The sequence below is a fragment of the Akebia trifoliata genome, chromosome 1, assembly GCF_017979445.1.
Source record: "Akebia trifoliata isolate Shusen 1 chromosome 1, ASM1797944v1, whole genome shotgun sequence".
In the NCBI taxonomy this organism is placed as follows: Eukaryota; Viridiplantae; Streptophyta; class Magnoliopsida; order Ranunculales; family Lardizabalaceae; genus Akebia; species Akebia trifoliata.
Window position 1 is genome coordinate 1,331,990 of NC_141375.1, and position 10,304 is coordinate 1,342,293.

Sequence of the window (10,304 nt, forward strand, 5' to 3'; positions counted from 1 at the left end):
CCACGACCCAGATCCAATCAAACTGGGTCTACGACCCAGATCCACTTCAACTGGGTCCACAACCTAGATCCACAACAAATCAAGTCCACGACCCATAGCGAATCGAGTTCATGATCCATCTATGATCTAACAAAGATAACAACTGATCAATCAACTCCAATGCATTCAACTTTTTCAAAAAAAAATAAAAATAAAAAAAATAAAAAATAAAAAAAAATAAAAAAAAAATAAAAATTTTCAAAAAAGCACCAATTGCAGTTCTTAATCAAAGTCGGTACCTAGAAAGATCTTACCCTGTTGATACGAGGGGGATAGACTACGTCTATTCAGGGAACAAGGTGATTTAAGAGTGCCATTGTGCGCCGCCTCTTCCTTGGAGATCCGCCTGGCCGACGATGATTTTAGAGAACTGAATTTGAGGCTACCAAAAAAAAAAATATGGGTTATTCCAACTCGATTTATCGCATAAACTACTTTTTCAAAATGTTTTACCGACTCCGTGTCGATGCCAGCTCCGTGTTGATGTAATTTATTTTCAAAACTGTTTTACCGACTCCGTGTCGATGCCAGCTCCGTGCTGATGTAATTTCTCTTCAAACTGTCTTACCGACTCCGTGTCGATGCCAGCTCCATGCTGATGTAATTTCTTCTCAAACTGTTCTACCGACTCCGTGTCGATGCCAGCTCCGTGCTGATGGAATTTCTTTTCAAAACGTTTTACCGACTCCATGTCGATGCCAGCTCCGTGCTGATGTAATTTCTTTTCAAACTATTTTATCGACTCCGTGTCGATGCCAGCTCCGTGCTGATGTAATTTCTTTTAAAAATATTTTACCGACTCCGTGTCGATGCCAGCTCTGTGCTGATGTAATTTCTTTTCAAAATGTTTACCGACTCCGTGTCGATGCCAGCTCCGTGCTGATGTAATTTCTTTTAAAAACGTCTTACCGACTCCGTGTCGATGCCAGCTCCGTGCTGATGTAATTTCTTTTCAAAATGTTTACCGACTCCGTGTCGATGCCAGCTCCGTGCTGATGTAATTTCTTTTAAAAAACGTTTTACCGACTCCGTGTCGATGCCAGCTCCGTGCTGATGTAATTTGTTTTCAAAATGTTTTACCGACTCCGTGTTGATGCCAGCTCCGTGCTGATGTAATCTCTTTTTCTAAACTGTTTTCCCGACTCCGTGTCGATGCCAGCTCCGTGCTGATGTAACTTTCAAAATGTTTACCGACTCCGTGTCGATGCCAGCTCCGTGCTGATGTAATTTCTTTTCAAAATGTTTTACCGACTCCGTGTCGATGCCAGCTCCGTGCTGATGTAATCTCTTTTTCTAAACTGTTTTCCCGACTCCGTGTCGATGCCAGCTCCGTGCTGATGTAATTTTCAAAATACTTTACCGACTCCGTGTCGATGCCAGCTCTGGCTGATGTAATTCTTTTTTTATTCCAAACGATCCAGCTCTACGCTGACAAACCACGTTTTTAAGTTCACCTAACTAAATTTCTCTTTTGAGCAGCATCCCTAATAATTACCGGACTTAATAAAACATCATGCATTTTCCTTTTTTGTAAGTAAGATGGTAATGCTTGGTCTTCTGTACTCACAGGTGGCCAAACGAAAAAAATACAAGCATCCCGAGAAGCCTCCATACTTTCTTCGATCATCTTCATCAAGTATGAGTAACCCAGAAGACCCACAACCTGCCATGAATGAACTAGCTGAGGCTAATGCGATGATAGCAAAGCTGTTAGAAACAACGAAGAGGCAGGAACAAATCTTGACGGCCGTTTTGAGTAGCACTAATTTTCTGCAAGCACAGGCAGCTCAGCATCAAGCATCTGGGTCAAACCCCGAACTCCCTGAACAAACCCGACCAGATCAACAAACCACCCCACCTACCACTGTGCCAATATACCAGGGACCTCCACTCTACATCCCACAGAATCAACCACCTCCGGTGGTGATCCCAGACGATGAGTGTAACTTCAGGGTTCCCGAAGCCAAAAGTTCTACAGATGACAAAATGGCTCAACAGATCGAGTCCCTTCAAGAAGAAATGAGACGAATGAAGGGTACAAATACTTTAGGAGGGACCAGATTTAGGGACCTTGCTTCTATCCCAATGCACAGCTGCCGGCTAAGTTTAAATGCCCGGAATTCGAGAAATACAATGGTGTTGGGTGTCCTCTGTCACATCTCAAATTGTATTGTGGATCAATGTGCCAATATGGCGAGGATGACAGACTGCTGGTACAACTTTCCAAAGAAGCTTAACAGGACCGGCTCTCAAGTGGTTCTCAGGATTAGACCATACACTCATCAAGAATTGGCAGGACTTGGCTGAAATGTTCTGGCACAATTACCGGTTCAATACAGATGTGGGTCTGGATCGGAATGATATGGCTAAGATGACGAGGAAGCACAAGGAGACAGTGAAAGAGTATGCCCAGAGATGGCGGGAGTCCACTTCACAAGTACGGCCCGCAATGACTGAACAAGAGATGAACACTACGTTTATCTCAACTCTAGGGCATGCCTTTTACACTCATTTGGTTGGACACACTACAGGCACATTCTCGAATTTAGTTCAAGTAGCAGACCGGGTCGAGGACGGGATCCGAACCGGTCTAATATTTGACTTTACAGCCTTGAGTGCAACAACGGGGACCTCAGCACAAAAGAAACCAGTGCCTTTTGTCAAAAAGAAAGAGGATACCCAGGTCAATAATGTACAACCCAGCCAACCTCTCATCATCCAGGCACCAGTTCAAAGGCCACAAGCACCACAAGCCCCTTGGGCGCCAGTACCTCGAGCTGCTTGGGCCCCGGCACCACAAAATCCCTTCCGGATGGTCCCTCCACAAGCCATGCCAGCACAGCCAGCGCAACAGTATGGGCAGAATCAACAAGCAAGACCGAACAGGGTTAATAGAGTGTTCACCAGGTTACCGATGACGTTGTCAGAACTACTTCCCACATTACTACAAGGGAGAGTATCTTACTAAGAGACCACCGAACCCAGAAGCTTCTAAAGGGCAGGGTACAATCCCAACCTCTTCTGTGAGTTTCATATGGGTGCACCAGGACACTCCACTAATCAGTGTTGGCAACTCAAGCACCAAGTGCAGAATCTGATTGATCGAAAAGCCATCATATTGGGTGGGCCTGCCAACCTGCCCCAACAACAGAATATTAATCAAAACCCCCTACCTACTCATAATGGGGAAGGGAGTGGGCACAGGGTGAATGTCATTTGTGGAGAACTCGACTTCAATCCCTCGGATCTGATAACACCTATCGGGGCAAAAATCAGGGTACACTTCACAAACGAATCAAGGACGTCAACGGTTAACACAGTCAACCACTATGCAGATTCATCGCAGAATTCACAGCTACCTCTCAGAATGGCCAACCTCACCATCCATCCCACTCATCAAAATACTACCACCCGACCACCTTTAGTCATACCTTACGGATTATCCCATCATCAAAATTCAACCCGGCCTCCCCTTGTTATACCCTACACACCACCATATTCCCAAGGATCAACTCGACCCCCCCTCCATATACCGTACATTTCATCTCCACGTCCACCACTCGTCATTCCATACACTCCATCGACTCCTCACATAACTCCCCCTACCATCACTACATCCAAATCATTATCACCACCTCTCATTCTCAATATGAAGCCCGACCCACCTCCCATAATCATACTCTCACCTAAATCATTCCCCTATAGTTCCGATCAAGCAATTCCTTGGAGCTATGAAACCACTATCACCACAACCAACGGGGTTGAAACAATGAAGAAAGCAATGGTGGCTGATATCAGCCGTATAACCAGGGCAGGAAAATGTCAGAAAATATCAAAAAATGGGATAAAAATCAGGAAAGAAAGCAAAGAGACTACAAAAGAGGTGACCGACGAAGAAAAAAGGGAAGCAAAGGGAAAGGGTAAACTGTACAAGGAGGAGAAGACGGAAGAAAAAGTGAAAGTGACAGACCAAGAAGCTGCCGACTTCATTAAGCTCGTTCTCAAGAGAGAGCACAATATCGTGGACCAGCTAAACAAACAGCCAGCTCAAATCAGTATTCTGGGTTTGATGCAAAAGTCAGAAGAGCACCAAGAGGCATTGTTGAAAGTCCTAAGGGGATCACATGTACCTTCGACCACGACACCGGCGCAGTTAGAGCAAACAGTCGGCCAGATCATGGCCTCCAATCCTATTATCTTCACAGAAAATGAGTTTACACCTGAAGGAACGGGACACGTCGAGCCACTAAACATTATGGTCATATGCAAGGGCATAATGGTTGCCAGGGTGCTGATTGACAACGGCTCAGCGCTTAATGTTTGTCCACTTGAGACCTTCCGAAAGCTGAATGCCGATTGGTCGCATGTGAAGCCCAACAACAAGGTTGTTCGAGGGTTCGATAGTTCAAAAAGGGACTCGCTGGGCGAAGTAGACCTACCAATCACAATAGGCCCATGTACGTTCGAAGTAACGTTCGAGGTCATGGAGATACCAACGACATTCAACTTACTATTGGGTAGACCATGGATCCATACTGCCGGGGCTGTGCCTTCCTCATTGCACCAAAGAGTCAAATTTATCATGGGGCAGAGGATGATATCAGTATTGGCAGAGAACCTTATTCCAGCTGGGAGAGCCCCAGACGTGCCTTTCATTGATATCGAAATGACAAAGGACAAGGCACTCTATCATTCGTACCAATTCGCGGCTGTCAACCACATCGAGAAGGGAAAGGAGAAGGTAAAGGTAAAGCTATCGAGAGCAAACCTTATGATTGGTCGGGTCATGAAAAGGGAAGGTTACCGGCCCAAACAAGGGTTGGGACCAGGGGGAAGAGGAAGAGCTACACCAGTCGAAGCAAGCAAATATACTCCTTATTTTGGTCTAGGGTTCAGGCCCACAAAGAAGGATATAGCAGAAATGAAAGAAAAGAAGAAAGAACTTCGACTAGCAAGAAAGCAAAATCGGGAATCGAATGTTTGGAACCCGGGCCGAGTCCCTCACATTAGTGTCAGCTTCTCAAAGTCCCATATCAGACCCGACAACTTATCAGAACCACCACGGGCAAAAAGGGTAAAAACGGTAAATACCGCACCACTGCACTTTCAAGAAGACTCAATCGTCGAGTCCCAATCATCCTTCGTAGAAGGCATTGACGTTTTGTTCAATGGGGATTCCGAGGAAAGTCCATCGGAGACCGCTCCAAAATCCATCAAAGTAGAAATCATTACCAGCCAAGGGAACGAATCACCTTTTCCCACCGGCATTGACTGGGCATCAGTCGTCATCCCACCGAGTTTGGGAGGGACTGTGCCCCAACCTGACAACAACAATGATCAATCGGAGATCATGGTTATCTCCGAACCACCAATCGAATCACCCAACAAATCAGTTTCACATCTCATCCGGCCCCTCAGAGAAGGGGAGACACTACACAATTGGGAAGAATTCCCTCTAACCCTTGAGGCTACCATAGCCTCCAAAAAAAAATGTCGTTAGGCAACATCAGTTTGCCCAAGGATCATAACGAGCCCTCGTCCTCGGGTAAAGACTGTTTTGAGGGCTCCCTATCTTTACTAATGCATGATTGTTCTTCTTATTTCAGATGTCCGGAAAATAGCACTCAAAACCAAAAAAATCAAAAATTCTTCAAAAATCAAAAAAATCAAAAAGTCTTCAAAAAACAAAAAAATCAAAAAGTTTTCAAAATCTCAAAAAAAAGATATATTTCAAAAACAAAAAAAGAGTTTTCTCAAAATTTAAGGGATTTGTCTCAATCGAATGGACCTTTGGACAGAACAGAATATGAAAAGGACGAGTATGACTTCGATCTCGAACTCGACTTCGATCTCATGGGAATTGAGGAAGAGTCTGAGGACGAAGTGGAATACCCTCCTAAAGAAATCAAGGACCTGTTAGAACGACATGAAAAAGGTGTTCAGCCAAACATTGAGGATACAGACTCGGTCAATCTCGGCACTGAAGATGACCCACGTGTTGTAAAAATCGGAGCCTTGTTAACCCCTCAGCAAAAAGAAGAAATGATTGAACTATTGCGTAACTATCAAGACATCTTCACCTGGTCCTACAAAGATATGCCCGGTTTGGACACGGATCTTGTTGTTCATAAGTTGCCGATCGCACCTGGGAGCAAGCCGATCAAAAAAAGTTGAGAAGACTCAAGCCAGAATGGATACTCAAAGTCAAAGACGAAGTGATGAAACAGTTTCAAGCAGGATTTCTCGCAGTCTCCACGTACCCCGAATGGCTAGCCAATGTCGTTCCGGTACCGAAGAAAGACGGGAAAGTACGAATGTGTGTCGACTATCGGGATTTGAACAAAGCCAGTCCTAAGGACGATTTTCCACTACCTCATATCGACACTCTAGTCGATAGTACAGCGGGGCATGGTATGTTCTCATTCATGGATGGTTTCTCCGGGTACAATCAGATTAAAATGGCAGAAGAAGACCAAGAGAAAACAGCATTCATTACGCCCTGGGGCACTTTTCATTACAAAGTCATGCCGTTTGGGCTTAAAAACGCAGGGGCAACCTATCAACGTGCAATGACGGCTTTATTCCACGACATGATCCATAAGGAAATGGAAGTCTACGTAGATGATATGATCGCTAAATCGAGCATAGAAGAAGATCATCTGATAAATCTCAAGAAACTATTCGACAGGCTAAGGAAATATAGCTTAAGGCTCAACCCAGCAAAATGTGTATTCGGGGCAACATCAGGCAAACTGCTAGGCTTCATCGTCAGTAGAAGAGGCATTGAGATAGACCCAGCAAAGACCAAGTACATTCTCGAAATGAAAGCACCGGTATCAGAAAAGGACGTTCGAGCATTTCTGGGTAGAATACAGTATATCAGCAGATTCATCGCGCAACTCACGCCTATTGTGAACCAGTATTTAAGCTACTCAGAAAAGATATGCCGAAAGCATGGAACGAAGACTGTCAAGAAGCCTTCGACAAGATAAAGAAATATTTGCTCAATCCACCAGTCTTGGTTCCTCCTACGCCAGGACGACCCTTACTGATGTATATCTCGGTGCAAGAAACGTCTATGGGCTGTGTACTGGGGCAACACGATGAGTCAGGCAGAAAAGAGCAAGCCATTTACTATCTCAGCAAAAAGTTCACTGATTATGAGGCAAAGTATTCGGCACTCGAGAAGACTTGCTGCGCATTGGTATGGGCATCTCAACGACTACGCCACTATCTCCTCAGCTATTCGACTATGCTCATCGCTCGAATGGACCCTTTCAAGTACCTCTTTGAGAAACCAGCGTTAACGGGTCGTACTGCAAAATGGCAATTACTACTATCTGAGTTTGACATCACCTATGTCACTCAAAAGGCTATCAAGGGGCAGGCCATTGCCGATCACTTAGCTGAGCATCCATTGCCTGATTACGAACCATTGAAGACAAACTTTCCTGACGAAGCCATATTGCTCACTGAGATTGAGGACGATGATGAAGAACCAGGTTGGAAAATGTATTTCGACGGGGCAGCAAATCAAAAAGGAAACGGAATAGGGGCAGTCTTGATCAAACCAGATGGGTCTCACGTGCCAATTGCAATCAGACTGAAGTTCCAATGTTCTAACAACGAGGCTGAATATGAAGCGTGCATAGCAGGGTTGAAAGCAGCACTGGATCTCGAGGTAGATGAGATCGACGTTTTCGGAGATTCAAGCCTAGTAGTCTATCAGAAGACTGGAGAATGGAAGACTCGAGAGCAGAGATTGATCCCTTACCACGAGTATTTAGAGGAGCTAAGCTCATGCTTCGATAGAATCTCATTCACTTATATGCCGAGAGCTAAGAATCAATTTGCTGATGCACTAGCAACGCTCGCTTCTATGATCAGTATCTCAAAGGACTTAGTCATTGATCCTATTGGGATCGGACTTCAAGACGAGCCAGCTTACTGCCTACCCGTCGAAGTAGAAGAATCTGAAGAAAAGCCTTGGTACTCAGACATCAAAGCCTATCTCGAAGATCGAACTCTCCCATCGGACGCAACATCAAATGATCGAAGGACTATTCAGAAGCTAGCAGGCCAATTCTTCCTAAGCAATGGCATTCTGTACAAGAAATCACATCATGAAGTCCTACTCCGATGTGTGGCAGAAATAGAAGCAAAACGACTTATCGAAACCGTACATGGTGGAGTCTGCGGACCTCACATGAATGGTCACATGCTTGCTAAGAAGATCATGAGAATGGGATATTACTGGACAACAATGGAAAGTGATTGCTATCAACACGTTCGTAAATGCCATCTCTGCCAGATTTATGCCAATAAGATCAACGCGCCACCTTCAGAGTTGCACAATATGACTACTCCTTGGCCCTTCTCACTCTGGGGCATGGACGTTATTGGACAGATTTCGCCAAAAGCTTCAAATGGGCACCGCTTCATCCTAGTTGCTATCGATTACTTTACAAAATGGGTAGAAGCAGCTTCTTATGCCAATGTCACAAAGAGCAGTGTTCTGAAGTTTGTTAAAAATAATATTATCTGCAGATATGGGCTTCCCAGCGGGTTAGTGACAGACAACGCCAAGAACTTCAAAAACAAGGATATGATCAAGATGTGCGAGGACTTTCAAATCACTCATCACAACTCTGTACCGTATAGACCCAAAATGAACGGAGCAGTTGAGGCTGCCAACAAAAACATCAAAAGAATTATCGAAAAGATGGCAGTCACTTATAAGGATTGGCACGACATGTTGCCTTTCGCCCTTCATGCTTACCGGACTTCATTTCGAACCTCAACTGGGGCAACTCCGTACTCATTGGTGTATGGAATGGAAGCAGTCTTACCCGTCGAGGTCGAGATTCCCTCCCTCCGGATCTTAAAAGAAGCAGAGTTGGATGAAACAGAATGGGTTCAAACTCGATTTGATCAACTAAATCTGATTGAAGAGAAGCGTCTCGCAGCTATCTGTCATGGTCAAATTTACCAACGGCGAATTGCACGGGCTTACAACAAGAAAGTCAAACCCCGGAATTTCTCACCAGGAGATCTTGTCTTGAAAAAGATCTTACCGATACAAGAAGATGCTAGGGGAAAATTCAGACCAAACTACGAGGGACCCTTCATTGTGCAGAAGGTAATGACGGGAGGAGCTTTGATCCTTACAGAAATGGACGGACAAGTCTTCCCTCAGCCGATCAATGCTGACACCGTTAAAAAGTACTATGCTTGAGATCTGACCCTGAGATGATGAAAGGCCATCTTTGTTATCCCAAACAAACTATCTAACCCTAGTCAACCCCTTTGAGCCATCACATTCATTTCTTAACCCAAGACTTGGGCAAGTCAACGTTACAAAAAAAAAAAAAAAAAAAAAAAAAAACAACAAAAAAAAAGAGGCAAAAGAAAAGAGTACTCCTGGCCCGCATGAGGATAAACTGTGAACGGCTAAAATACAAAAAATTCAAAAAATTCAAAACTCGGACATTTGATCTGAGCTCGACCCAAATCTCCAGCCTAAACAAGTTCGAGAGACGCTGGGAGGAGACATAGATCACCTTTTCGAAACAAAAATAGACGAACCCCATGTCTAGCCCACTTTAGATAAACTCAGACCTTAACCTCTTTTGTACCTTTCCATTACACTTAGCCTTGGCCAACATTTCGTCCCACCAAAAGTCCTTTCAGATCAGGGAATGTTCTAAGGTATCAGAATGACGGTGGCAGCACCAATGATCTTGCGACTTGGTCCGGACCCCAAAGTCTTGCTAGTCGTTGAAAGATTTGAGGGGGGAGTCTAGGTCGGATATTCGAAAAAAAAAGAGTACTCGAAGTGTAGAGTAATTGATCTCGCGGCTCAACTTGAGTTGCCGAGCCACGAATAGTCGTCAGCAAACTCGAGAGGGGAATCTAGATCTGTTACTCAAGAAAGAGTACCACTACAAGAGTAGAGTCGCCGATCTTGCAGCTCAACTTGAGTCACCAAGCCACAAAGACACAGAGGCTCCAAACAAGATTTGCAATGTAAAAAAATCTAAAAAAATACAAGCATAGTCTGAAAGGGCATAGTGAAAATCCGAAAGGGCGCTATGAGTAAAAGAATCAGACTATGGCAAGATCAAAACCACCGGCACGATGAAAACCCAAAAAGGCATCGATGCGCAAAAATGTGGAAACCGGGTCTGGTGAAAACCGTAACTGGCACCAGGGGCAATAAGGGAATCATAAAAAAAAAAAAAAAAAAAAAAAAACACAACTCCTGG